Source organism: Medicago truncatula, chromosome 6 (assembly GCF_003473485.1).
Source record: "Medicago truncatula cultivar Jemalong A17 chromosome 6, MtrunA17r5.0-ANR, whole genome shotgun sequence".
NCBI classification, from domain to species: Eukaryota; Viridiplantae; Streptophyta; class Magnoliopsida; order Fabales; family Fabaceae; genus Medicago; species Medicago truncatula.
Window position 1 is genome coordinate 29,881,308 of NC_053047.1, and position 13,360 is coordinate 29,894,667.

Below are 13,360 nucleotides of genomic sequence, written 5' to 3' on the forward strand. Positions count from 1 at the left end.
TCACAAGGAGGGGATGCAGAAGAAGGTGTGACAGCATTAACATTAAGCTTTTCAAATTTTTGGGTTAATGCCTCAACCTTAGCAGCAAGGTGGTTATATTCAGAGACTTCGTGTATACCTGCCTCTTTCTTAGAGGGAGTAGGAGTGGTGACGGCTCTCTCGTTGGTCCATTGGTAGTGATTCTGAGCCATGTCTTCAATCAAAGCATAAGCCTCCGTATAGTTTTTGTTCATTAGAGCTCCACCTGCAACTGCATCAACAGACATCTTAGTGGTATATGACAAGCCATTATAAAATGTGTGGACTATAAGCCACTTCTCTAGGCCATGCTGGGGACAAAGTCTAAGCATTTCCTTGAAACGCTCCCACGCCTCATAGAGAGATTCCCCATCTTTTTTATTGAAACGCGTGATTTGGTCTCTAAGCTTAGCGGTTTTAAATGGGGGGAAAAATCGGGCGAGGAATGCTCGCCTCATATCGTCCCATGAAGTAATGGAACCGACTTCTAGGGAATGGAACCAAGCGCTAGCTGTATCCCTTAAGGAAAAGGGAAAGAGATGAAGTCTTACGGCTTCTTGGTTCTCTTTTATGGTGCCACTGAGTCTTAGGAAGGAAGAAATATGGAGATTTGGATCCTCATTGGGTGATCCAGAAAACTGACTTTGCAGCACCAAATTGAGTAGTGCAGGCTTGATTTCGAAGTTATTACCCGTAACCGTTGGGTACACGATAATAGCTTGTGGCTCTTCCGTTGAAGGAGTAGCATATTCTTTGAGAGTGCGTTCACCCATAGCAGTATTATTTTGTGCCTCTCTCTTTTTCTTATGCAAAAACCTTTTCGATCTCAGGAATAAATTCTCCGAGACTTTTACTTCTTCGCATAAGAAACCGAGAACCCAAGAATTTAGTGGTAATACAAAAGAAAGAAGTAGAAGAAAAGAAGAAGAGAAGAGAGTTCTAATCACAAAGAAAGAGTTAATCAAATTAGTTTACTCCCCGGCAGCGGCGCCAAAAACTTGATGAGATAAAACCGCAAGTGCACGGTCTTACCGAAGTAGTATAAAAAAGTATCGTTCCGACAGGGAGTAGTTCAATTCAATTAACTTTTTAGAGATGATTAGAAGAGAGAAGAGAATTGTAAGTTGGGGGTTTTCAAGCGTTTGAAAGATAATAATGATAAAAAGAGCCTTGGGATCGTTGGTTTCCTCTAAATGACAAGTCCTTCTCAAACCAAAACTATAAGCTTATAATGTTATGTTAGACCTAATTTCTCAAGACAGTTTCTCTTATGTTCCTCTAGCAACCAAGCCTATTTCGCTGACTTGATTACTATTAGATTTTGGTTCCTCTAACAACCAAGCCTATTTCGCTGACTTGATTGTTATTAGTTCCCTTGAAGATCGAAACTATATGTCTCAAAGATTGCAAAGCCTATTTCGCTGACTTTGCAATCCTTGTCTGAATTCACTTGTTCGAATATCAAAGCTCCACTTTCGTTTTATGAATTGATATTTGGAATAATGGATAAACAATTATCAAACCCTCCACTTTCGTTTCCACAGTTTGATAATGGTTGATCCATGTTATGACTGTGAATTCAGATAAGAAATTAGGGTTACATAAGATTAAGGCTTAGAGCTTGGTTTGATTAGGATTACGTCATTTAGACTTATCCAACAATCCCAAGACAAGGAGATGTCTACTCACTCATGTTCATCGTAGACATGGGGGAGAAGAGAGAAAACATAAAAGTAATGACAAGAAAATAAAGGAAAAGAAAAGAACTCTAATTAGAAAAGCAATTGTCACTTATTGAATTCCAAGTAAAGATGATGTGATGGATGGCTACTCTATTTATAGCATTCGATCGACTTAAAATCTAAGCTATTACATTTGGGCTAAAAATAGAGTAGCTTAAAATCTAAGCAAAAGCAGCAAAAGTGACTCTGGAGGGTGGTACGGCCGTGCCAAGGCTAGCACGGGCCGTGCCAAGCTTCTGACTTGTGGGAGACATATTTTTGTCTCTCAATCTTCATATTTTTGCATCCAATCGGCTCCAAGTCCCTTTCTTTTGCTCCAAGATTCAATCCATCGAATATTCTTTCCTGAAATATAATAAAATGCAATTTAAAGTAAACTATCCAAAAAAGGAAATAATACTAATATAAAATCAAATAAAATCTAAATAAAACTAAACTAAAAAACATATTAAAATAGTCAATAAATGACTCATCAAATTCCCCGACACTTAAATCTTTGCTTGTCCTCAAGCAAAAGGCATAGACATGGCAGCAACAAAAGGATTAATATATGACACTTTAAATAAAAGCTTATGTCTCCCTCGAGGTTTCATTTCAATGTACACTAATCACAACTTCAAGCATTCCTTGTAAACTTATTCAACCCGACAACAAATTTCAAGTGAGTGTGTGTGTGTAGTCCAACCCTTTTCTTGCTCCTGTATAAGATAGATATTATGAGGAACAGGTTCTAACCTTAACACTAAAATGACCGAGAAAAATCTTTTCTTCATTTCATATAAGAGAAGTGGCAGAGTTAAAATAGACTTGATGAATTTATACATTTGGGGGCTTGTAGATGCCTAGGGGCTATCATTTCACATTGGAAGTCCGTGAGGGGGTATCCTTTCCTCCAAGTTTCTATGATCACCCTAAGTAGTGCTACAACTTGTTTACTTCACTTAGGAAGTTCCTCTTTTTAGAGGGTTAAATTCAAGCACAATTTATTTGAGAAGTCATCACCACATTTAGGAAGTTAGTGAGAGGGTATCCTTTCCTCCACGTGTGGTGATATCCTTCCGCCCCATTTCGGTTTACACATTTCATCACATTAGAATTATTCCCACATAAACTTATACTACTTTTACTCTGAAGATTTTTAAGGGTCCAGGTTACCATTAAAGTTAGAACGTGTTCCTTAAAATACCTATTCATACACTTACTCAAGGATTGCAACCAGGTGTTTTTCTCATTGGAGAATTAATTTCACAATAAAACTTGATGTGGGTATAGCAAGAATACTTATAACACAAGAAATCACTTTCATGTACAAGAAACGACCATTGAAGAGACAACAAAAAATTTAAGTCATAATAAAACGATAAAAACGAGCTGCTTAATCGTGCCTTTCAGTATAGCTTTTCCTATATATATGGGGCGATTTCATGAATAAAGGGGACTTGAATTTTGATAAAAATTACACTATGTGTATTTTGAGTGAGAGTTTTCTGAGTTTTTGGATTAGAACTTATATATCGAATCTTATCAATGACTTCCTTATCATTGTGACGATTCCTCTTGGCTTAGCATTTTTTATAGGATTAGAAGTGAATGTGACATCTTCCTTACCATCTCTTTCTCCAATTCCATATTTTTATTTATCTTTTTATTCATATATGATTCGAGTTCTTCATCACCATGATAACCAATGAATTCCTCTATTACTCCTGCTTCCATGCCTCCATCGGAAGCCATTTATCTTCTTTTCTTCAATTACATCAACAAGCATGGTAGGGAGCAAGAACACACTCATGACATATGAAGAGATTGTTTGCAACACATATTTTTGAAGTAGATAAAATAGTCACAAGGAAGGGGGGGTTTGAATTGTGACCCTTTAAAATTTATCCTGAAACTTAAAAGTAATTCTCAAGTAGATTACTTGGAATAGTTAAGTTAACTTTCTGACTTCAGAACGTTCTGAAGTTCATACACAAGAAACAGTTTAATAAATTAAATGTGCAGGTGTGTGTTGTGTATACTATAATTAAAGAGTATAGAGAAGAAGGAAAGAACACACAGAGAATTATAGTGGTTCACCCAACGTGGGCTAGTCCACTCCTCACAATCTTGTGAGAGTTTCCACTATGGTGCTTGAGATAACCTCTCAAGTCCTGCACCTTACAATCTTTGTTCACCTGAACAATTACAACTCTGTATTCTCTAAGCCTCGGCAGGCTTGCACCTTGTTGCTAAGTTAACCACTTAGACTTTTACAACCTTTGCTCAAACTAACACTTTAGTACCCCTAAAGCTAGATGAGACTTTGTTACAATTTGTATGGAGGTTGAATGTTTGTTGAATCAAACAGAAGAGAAGAGAAAGAAGAAGTTATCTTTCAGATAACAGGGAGTATTGATTTGCACTAAGTAAACGAAAGCCTTAGAGATTGATCAATTTCAGTTTTGCAAGAGCTTCAAACAATCTTTGTTGTTTTCTTGTATGCTTTGAAATGGTGCAAGTTTTGCTAAGGCCTTGATCTCTATTTATAGAGTCTTTGGGCTCATATAGCCGTTGTAGGATGTCCAATGGTGTTATGCCATGTGTCCTGGGTCCCACAAGCTTTAACTTGAAATTCTGGGCAAACATTATGAACATCAGAATGTTGTTGTGTTCCCAGGATGAACATCAGAATGTTGTTGTGTTCATGATGATCTTCATCTGGGTTCATCATGTATGAATGAACACATGAAGTTCTGGGCTTGCCATATGCTTTCCATATGAATTTCTGGACAACAATCAAGGTATGGGCTTTTCCACATACATCAGAATGTTCCTTCCCCAGATTTGCCTTGGGACCGGTGCAGGAAGATTTAGTGGGATTCTGCATCTTCATGCCCATGCTTTGAGGGATTGTGTGGTCCATGTACTGTACCAACTCCCATACGTGTCTACCTCTTGTTGAAGATGACAGATCTGCTTTGCTTTTGCTTTTTGCTTTTCACCTACTGTACTGTTCATAAAGTAAGCATGAGCTGAGCTGAACATTCTGACCATCAGAATGTTCCATTTGTTTCACTTAGGATGATTTGTAAGACTACCATTTGATGTAATCAAATCCTAATAGTGAAACAATAATGAAGAGCAGTGATTTTAACATCTAGGATGATGTTCCCTTGTGGAATATTCCTAGTTCATCAATGTTCATAGTCTTAAATGAACATTGAATAACCTCTTTGACATATTCCTTGTATATGCCTTTATTGCTTGATTTATCCATGCAAATGTACTTTCCTGGACATATACCCATGTCACATATGCCGTGCATGACCTTGATCAAAGTTCTTGAGACTCTTGGCTTGTATAAGAACAACCTTCTGATCTCTGCTTGAACATTTTGATCTTCAAGCAACATTCTGATCTAACTTTCTGACCTCAGTGTTAGATCATGAATTCAATTGTCCTTTGATTTCTTGATTCTTCGTATGATTTAAACATTGTTCCTGTCTTAGTAAAACACTCAAGAGCACAAGTTAAATACCAAGGAATTAATCAAAGTCAATTAATTCTTTAATCATATTGGTTTATTATCTTTAAAATTAATTAGGGATTTTGCCTCAACAGAACGCAAACTCTATTTTTTAAAAAACAAATCCACAACACGTCCTAGGATTTGTGGTTTGATCATGCTTGTAATAATCAAAACCATCCCTTATTGTTTACCCAAAACACCGGTAAACATATTGGCACGCTCAATGAGACCCTGTTTGTGCATTATTTTAAAAATAATTGGAAGAAATTCCCTAACTTTTCAAACCTTTTTCTAAAAACCTTTCTTGTGAAAACTGTTTTCTGAAATTTAGCGACTATTTTTAGTAAACTTTTTCTGAGGAAAAATTCGCATTTTGTGCATGCATTTAAGAAGTGGTAAAGCTTTGGAAAGAATGACTAAATCCACCAGCAATGGTGCTTTCGGGTCATCGCAATCCTCTTCACAAGCACAATTTACACGGGCATCCACCCCTACAATGGGTGCTAGTATATCAACGGTCGTGGGGGCAACCATGATGCCGGTAGTTTGAGGGTTGTAGAATTCTATAAATGATTTGCGACCAATTTTCCGGCTTGGAAACACTTATTTATACTAAAAATCTAACTAACGAACCACTAACCTCATGATCAACACTTCGTCCATCTTGGACAGCTGCTTGCCCCACGTTTCCACTAAAGAAAACTGTCTTTATGCTTGAAATCATGCTTTCCCACCTTGGATGCTTGACTTCGACGCGATCTCTCTTTCAGCCTTGCTTTGTCAAAATCTTGACTATTTGCGCTAGGCTTGATGGTCTTGTTGAAAATATATTTAACGTTATTGAAATTTGAAATGAATGTTGAATTTGTAAGATTACTTCTTGAATAGCTGCAATCATCCTCGATAGTAACATGCATAGGGATATGTGTTCCTTTGTTGTTCGACAATATACGTACTTCACATGTTCTTCCGGTGACTGCAAACTTGTTGAAAAACATGCATTAGTTAAATGAACATGAGACAACTCCCTTGCATCCAACTTCTTTGAAATTGTTTCAAGTTGAATGCTCATAAGTTTATTTCTTGTTAGCAAGGAATCATATGTATTTAATTCCATCAAGCCCCTCTATTTATGGATCTGCATTTTACATAAACAAAACTAAAACAAGAAACCTTTTTAGTAGAACAACACCAAAAGAATAAGTAGTAACTTTTTTTTTTTTTTTAGTTTTAATAATATAAAAAAATTGACCAAAAATTAAAAACAAAATAAGTCTAACCTAGGTACTATCTAAAAACTAGAAACAAACTAATAATTATCTTTTTTCCCTAAAAAAAAACTAAATATTTTTTTGGTTTTTTTGACATAATATAAAATAAAAAAAAAACTAAATAAAATCTAACCTAGAAACAAGGAAAATAAAAAGAAACCTAATCTAATAAGATTTGAAACAAAACTAATCCTAAAAGATAAACCTAAACTAGAAACTAGGAACTAACCCTAATGTCTAGGATCTAACCTAAAACTAAAAACAGAAAAATAATCTAACCCTAATACTAAAAAACATCGAAAATTTAAAAACAATAACAATAACAAAATAAAAACTAAATATTAAAAACAGAAAATAAAAACATAACCTAATTATTCAGAAAAAATTCTAGCGATTACTTTGTCGAAATATTAAAATCCCCAACAACGGCTCCAGAAACTTGATGATATAGTTTAGGGAATTGCCAAGTGCACCAAATCGTACCAAGTAATCAAACAATAAGTTATTAGTCTCCAAAGGGATCGTCGTTCAAATAGGTAATTAGAAGAACTTATTTATAAAAGAAAATAAAAGAAGATATTGAGAGGTTGCAGAGTTTTAATTGTCATGTCCAATGCAAGATTAGGTTTGGTTGATTAAGATATTTACCGAATATTAGGGAATCCTTGAATCCCTCTTCATCTTTGTTGGAAATTAAATTAAGAAATCATTCTTGTATAACTTGCCTTATATTGGATTTAAGAAAGTATAACACAACCTTGTGATGAATCTGTAGATTTAGCTTTCCTCGAAATTTGCCTTGCAAATTACAAGGGTCCCTAAAGATTAGTAATATCCCTAAATTCATACTTAGATTCAATTATATTAGAAACTAAGAAATTTATTATTGTCTAGTTTGAATAGACGTATCGGTTGTCAATATTAAGATTTATTATTGATCCATCAATGATTTTGAAAAACATGCGGACATATACATATTAAATCAGACTTTATATTATAAACTGGAAAAAAAAACTTTGTTAATGGAATCCAACAAATAAGAAGTGGCTCATTGTGGAACCATAAACAAACAAGTTTGGTTGCTCATGGAAACCGACATCATTACAAAATAATAGAAAATCATACTCTAGAGAGGACAAGAGGAGGATGGAGATCCTCTGCTTTGAAGCCGATGATGCTTTGAACCCTTGCCTTGTACCGCTAGCTTTCTGAATGAATAAACTGGTGTGCAAGGGTCTCTATTTATAGTGCATAATTACTTTAGGGGTTAATTAAGAGAGTGAAAATAGGGTTTTTCCACCCAAAACGGCTTGGAAAACAGCAACTCCTGGTCGTGTCCATTATCAGGGCACATGGTTTCATGCGCAAGGGTGCATAGGACAAAAGCTAAAGATGATCCATGCACAGGGTGCGTGGCCTCATGCACAGGGGCGCATGAGGCATCCCTCCTGTGTTATCAGCAATTTTCGACCCTTTTTCGGCCCTTCTTCCATCTTGTGACGCCTTGGAACTTGAAATAAATTTTCTTCACTTTGTATTGTCTTCATAAACCTTCTAACAACCATTGTCTTCGATCTTCATATCGTCAATCCTTCACGTGATGTCTTGATTTGTCGATTTACATGATTTCTCACTACAAAACACTCAAAACACCTATGGAGTTGCATGATTTAGATAAGAGTGAATTTATAATTTTTGAAGAAGCTAAACTAATCCACCTAAATTGATACCAGAGAGAATTTAACTTTAGACCTTGAGGAGGAGCAAACTCCAAGGTCCCAAGCCAACACCACTAGGCCAACCCAAATGGGTTTTAGATAAGAGTGAATTAAAACGACTCGAATGAAAACAATACAAAAAGTTCCTCAAACTATTGACAATTCCTCTAATAGACTTCTAATTTACCTTCAAATGCAAATAATTACACTAAAAACATAGCTAAAGACATCATATGTTAATCCATCATCAATAGACATGAAAATCCCATCATTCATGTGGTACAAATTTCAAATTCACTTTAAAAGCAATAGGTTCTATTTGGTATACTTGAAATGATTGGAATGAATGAATGAAACACGATCGGGATGGGGAAGAATCAATCAATCGTTGTGGAGAACAACCCGAGATCGAAATCAGAAAAAATGTATTGGTATCGAGTACTGAAAGAGATAAAAATAGAACTATGGGTTTAAGGCAAAACTGAATCATGAGAGTTATTTGAGAACTCTGTGCGTTTGAGAACTATGTGCGTTTAGGGCGAAAAAATTATAAAAAAGCTTAAATGCAATTTTGGAAGAATTAAAATCTTACTTGAAGTAGATGAATATCGACGATGATCTGAAGGGTTGATTAGTTACTTGGCATGATGTGTTCAGGACTTCTACATCTTTCTGTATTATAACAAAAGCATACTATTCTTTATATTTGATCACTTTCAGAACAAATTTTTATTTTCTCATTGTCTAAAACTTCATATTTGGAACAAACAAAGTTCTCATGCATCAGTCCACTTTCTCATTCTGATACAGAAGCATTGCAATTTTAATTTGGAACTTAACAATAAATATAAGGGCATATCTTAGAGTAGATCATTCACTAGAAAAGTGATGCTTATTGCATGTGTAATTCAATAGTTATTCATTTATGATATAAATTATGCTTATGTTCTAAAGTTTAGAATGAATTTTCTCATTGAAGCTAAAGCAACCAGGAGTAGAGAAGCTAGCATTAACTATAATTAGAAAACAAACACTCATTGAAATTAAATAAATTGATTAATTATTAACTAATAAAATAAAATTTTATCTAAAATACACTATTTATAAAAAAATAAATATTACGCATGGAAACTATGAATAGTTGTTTAAAATAAGTAAATTAAGAACATGTAAATGTATTATTATCTCCAATTTTACAAGAAACCAACTCAATAGTTGTGATTATAAATGAACTCTTGATGAGTTAATTCTTAAAACAAGTTTAATTAGAAATAAGGGAGTAAGAGACTGCGTTGGGTCTATCCTGCATGTATTATACCTTGTGTGTGCACTTGTGAAGCATGCAGGGTAGGCTCAGCTCAGTCCCTTAATTATGATTAACTATGTTTTAAGAACTACTCATCAAGATTCTTATTTATAATCACAAATTGAGCTGGTTTAATTCGTAGTAATTTATATGTTTAATTTCAATGAGTGTTTGATTTCTCAAAAATCTAGGAAACATAGTTCGAAAAATGTGATCTCTCAAACTTTTTGTCATTTGCACAAAGACAAAGGAATTGATTCATAGTTCTAGCACACCAAGATTATAGGTAAGGCTAAACTCTTCACTCTTGGTTGCCTTAACCTCTTGCATCAACCTTCAAGAAAGCAGAGATTTTGAAGGAGGAATATGAATGGACCACAAGATCTTGCCCTATCTAACCTCTTGCAGATGATGAGACTCAAAGTTGTAGGCATCCTTCAAGCTTAGAGAGCCATTGTTGGTATATTTCCAAACTAGTTCATAATTTCTGGCTTTATGTGGGATTGTTACTTGCAGCACAAGGTAATCCATTGTTGACAAATTTAGTAACTATTTGGAGGATGGGTTTATGTTGAAATTATGCACTTTTTCCCAATTTTGATTGTGAAGTTATATTATGATTTTGGATTTTGGTTGTTGTGCTCTTAAAAGTAAAAACTCTCCATCAAAAGGTATGTACTCAAATATCTCTTTCATTGTTGTGGATTTAAAATTCTAAAATTGATATATTTAGTAATTTTTTGGATGGTTTTTTGTTGAGATTATGAACTTTTTCCCAATTTCGATTGTGATTTTAGGTTGTGAAGCTATGTTATGATTTTGGATTTTAGCGGTTGTGGTCGCAAAAGTAAAAACTCTCAAACTCAAACTTTGGGTTTGATGGATTTAGTAAGTATTTGGATTATTGTTGTTTAGCTTATGTACATTTATTTCAAATTTAAATTTCTTTTTCATTTTAGACATTTTGTATGCATTGTGTGCTTACGTACAACAATCTATCACTTGAAGATGTTTTTAACATTTAATTTGTAGAAAGGAAGATTAAGGGGAAGTTAATTTTTATGCTTCATCTTGTTCTTTCATGTATAGTTCAAGCATACTCATGAGGGTTCAGAATCTTTGTGTTGTTCAATTACACATGATTTGAGATAAAAGTTTTGTTTAATTAGTTTCTCATTGATACACACTAATTCTCAATAAATATTGAAAAATAACGCAGAATTTGAAAATGCCATTGTTGCTGCAAATCAAAAAGGATTCATTCGAATATTAAATTCAGAAAATGATAACAGATAAACACTCTTAATATTCATTAGAATATTAAGAGTGTGTTTAGATGGAGGAATGTTTTTGAGAGAATTCAAATACTTTGAGGTAAATTCCATTGTTTGGATAATCATTTGAAGAATTTTCAAAATGATGGAAATTTATAAAGTATTTTGTTCAAGTTAAATGTAGAGAATTTCAAAATTCTTCATTGTCATATTTTTTCAAATTTTACATTTTGGTCCTCAAAATTTCCAAATTGACCCCAATAAATTTTAAAAAATTGCAAATTGACCCCAAAATTTTCCAAAAATTATAATTTGGCCCCTCAAAATTTTGAAATTTGCAAATTGACCCCTAATTTCATTTTTCAAATTTGGCCCAAAAACTTTGAAATTTATAAGTTGCCCAAAAATAATGACAATAAAAGTTTTTATTACTCAATCCAAACAATAACATTTAAGAATGAAAATAATTTAATTGAATCATTTAAATTACCTAGAATTCTAAATTCTTCAAAATTTCTCAAATACTATGAGAGAAATTCTTTAAGAGTGTGTTTGGATGGGGGATTGTTTTGGGGAATGTAATGCTATGAGAGAATTCAAATACTTAGGTGAATTCCATTGTTTGGATAATAATTTGAAGAATTTTCAAAATGATGGGAATTTATGAAGTATATTGTTCAAGATAAATTTAGAAAACTTCAAATGACACCAAATAGGTAAGAATTTCAAAATTCTTCATTGTTATAATCTTTCAAATTTTTCATTTTGATCCTCAATTTTTTCAAAATTTTCAATTTGACCCCAATAAATTTCCAAACAATTATAAATTGACACCTGAAATTTTTCAAAAATTATAATTTTATCCCTCAAATTTTTTTATTACTCCACCCAAACAAAAGTATTGAGAAATGAAAGAAATTTTATTGAATCATTTAAATAGTCTAGAATTTTAAATTCTTTAAAATTTCACAATTACCTCACCTTATTTAAACACACTCTAAAGAATACTATAAATCTCAATGACCATTATACAACTGGAGAACTATTATTAGCCTCGAATGTACACATTTCTGCGTACAATTGAAAACCATACACAAAACCTATTTTTGTGGTTTTGAATTTTAGGATAAAACTGTTTTCAAATTCGGTGAGAACCCTGCTTACCACATTGTTTGCACACTTAACTTTGAAAATCCAAACCTAAAAAACTTAGAATCGCCGCGAACTGACCTTTAAATTTATAAAACGATAAAAAAAGACAATAAAACAAAACAGAGAGAATCAACATTGATGTAAAATTAATTTTACAAGAATCTGTTGGAACAAAATGTGTTTAACATTACCCTTTGAGAGTTTTGATGATAACAAGGTATTAAAAATTGTCAATTGGATACGCTAATATTTGTTCAAGTGTAAATGACCATAGACAAAAATTTGAAATCAATATTAAGTTCTGGAAGAACAAAAGAGAGCGAAGGAATCAACAAAAATGAAGCTTAAAGTGTCTGAAGAGAAGTGCTCCTGAAGTCAAAGTGCTCATGAAGTGATGACGTCATCAGAAGCAAGGTCATCAGAAGCTAGTTCATTAGAAACATCTCATCAGAAGCAAGATCACTAGAAGCTAAAAATCATTAGGAAATGCAAGACTTAAAGCTTCAAAGGTTGTTCAATGGATTTAATCTCGTCTAAGCATTGCAGAAGACTGGAGGAGTGAAGCAACAACTATTTTGAAAGGATTTGAAGGCATTAGATGCTTGTACTTTGAAGAGCGTTGACAAAGTACAATTGTACGAAGTGTACAACCACTACCTCCACTACTTAGTTTGTGTCTCTGCTACAAGACAAGAATAACAGCTCTGCCTGCAACAGTATTCCTACATACATGGAATGGATTTGAAATTGATACTTCAGAGGATAATAACCATATCAGGCAAAAGATCATTGGTGATTGATCAAACCTTCGAACGAATCTATTTTGATGTGCTGACAATTCACAACGTCTCTTTCACACCTCTATATAAAGGAGTGAAGACTTAGAGAATGGCATGACTGAACAAAAATTTTAAAGCGCTTAAACTCTATCAAATTTGTTATGCAAGGGGGACAAGACTGACTTCCGGTTTGTGGAAGGAGCCTGTATAATTGCTTTGTGTCTTTATTCTTTCTCTCTCTCTGTTTTATCCGCTGCTATTTAGTTCTGGAAATCACTTCAGAAGCCGAACTCTATTTGCTTCTGATCAGTATTTTTAGCTTAGGAGAGAACGAATAAAAAACTAATCACTTCAGAAGCATAACTTTATTTGCTTCTGATCATTATTTAAAACCATTACTATGAAGAAATGCTTCAAAAGCTACCACGTCCAACATGATATGAAACCTCCGATTATGGACTGGATTAGTTTTAATTTTTTTTTATTGAGTTTGTATAAAGATGTTGATGAATTTCTGGATTTGTATCAAGTTTATGATGAATTTTTGGATATGTTCTTGAATCAATTAAATTTCTAGATGTTCTTTCTA

The 13,360-nt window shown here is 33.6% G+C and overlaps 1 non-coding gene across 1 annotated transcript; it reads left to right on the forward strand.

The window, feature by feature from the left end:
• Positions 1–321: 321 nt before the first annotated feature.
• LOC120576241 (small nucleolar RNA R71) lies at positions 322–428 on the forward strand. Its single transcript, XR_005642318.1, has one exon. It is a non-coding gene; the product is annotated as a small nucleolar RNA R71 (small nucleolar RNA).
• The last annotated feature ends 12,932 nt before the right edge of the window (positions 429–13,360 follow it).